Source organism: Vombatus ursinus, unplaced genomic scaffold (assembly GCF_900497805.2).
Source record: "Vombatus ursinus unplaced genomic scaffold, bare-nosed wombat genome assembly UNPS02014779.1, whole genome shotgun sequence".
Taxonomy (NCBI): domain Eukaryota; kingdom Metazoa; phylum Chordata; class Mammalia; order Diprotodontia; family Vombatidae; genus Vombatus; species Vombatus ursinus.
Window position 1 is genome coordinate 14,747,943 of NW_020954557.1, and position 864 is coordinate 14,748,806.

The 864-nt window shown below is 31.9% G+C and overlaps 1 protein-coding gene across 1 annotated transcript in view; it reads left to right on the forward strand.

Annotated features, from left to right (window-relative positions):
* The window catches only part of DNAH7 (dynein axonemal heavy chain 7), a 265,553-nt gene that overhangs the window by 166,974 nt on the left and 97,715 nt on the right, over positions 1 to 864 (forward strand). The gene's annotated exons all lie outside the window — the stretch shown is intronic.

Sequence of the window (864 nt, forward strand, 5' to 3'; positions counted from 1 at the left end):
TCCCAGCACACCCACCCCATGCTTCATTTAGACTTCTGTTTGTGGTGTGAAAAGAAATCGCAGATCTTTTGAAACATCGAATAAGTATATTATTTTTAACGTGTATACTTACTTTGTGCAACTTAAGAAATATGGGAATAATGTCTATAGTGAAGACAGTTTGGGTTTTTTTGTCCATTTTTTTCAACTTTCAAAGTATGGTATTACCCAAGAATTGAAATGGAAAGAAAATGTTCTTGATTTTCATTATCTGAATTTTAAGTTTTTGATTAAAAGTTCTAAACTAGTTAACACAAATTTCTCAGCAACAGTCTGATACTATTATTTTAAGTATAAGAAAGCATTTTCAGATCTCATTTAAACTCCTTAAATTGTAATGAAAATTTGGTCACCTAACTCTATTCACTCAATTTTTGAGGTAAATTTGTGGGAGGATATAGACTAGAATTATACAGGGTGAGCAAACCAGATGAGTTGGAATCTGTAGTATTGGAGGGAATAGTCCCAATGATGAGACCATAGATCCAATGGAATATTGATACATTGGATGCTTTTTGTGATAAAATCAGTAAAAAACTCAACTGCTCATATGAATTGTCAGCAAAACAAGTCCACCAAAATTTTCACTTTGAATATAATTCAAATTGAATTTTGTGGATTTGGTTATTAAAATAACCAACTGTTTTGGTATATGGCAGACATGGAGATGGAACTGGCAAACTGCTCCCGTATCTTTGCCAGGAAAACCCAAATGGAGTTATAAAGAGTTGGACACTACTGAAATGACTGAACAACGAAAGGAAATAATTTGTGTTTTAGAATATTCATGTATTTGGTGACAAGATTTGATTTATGTAGCATATA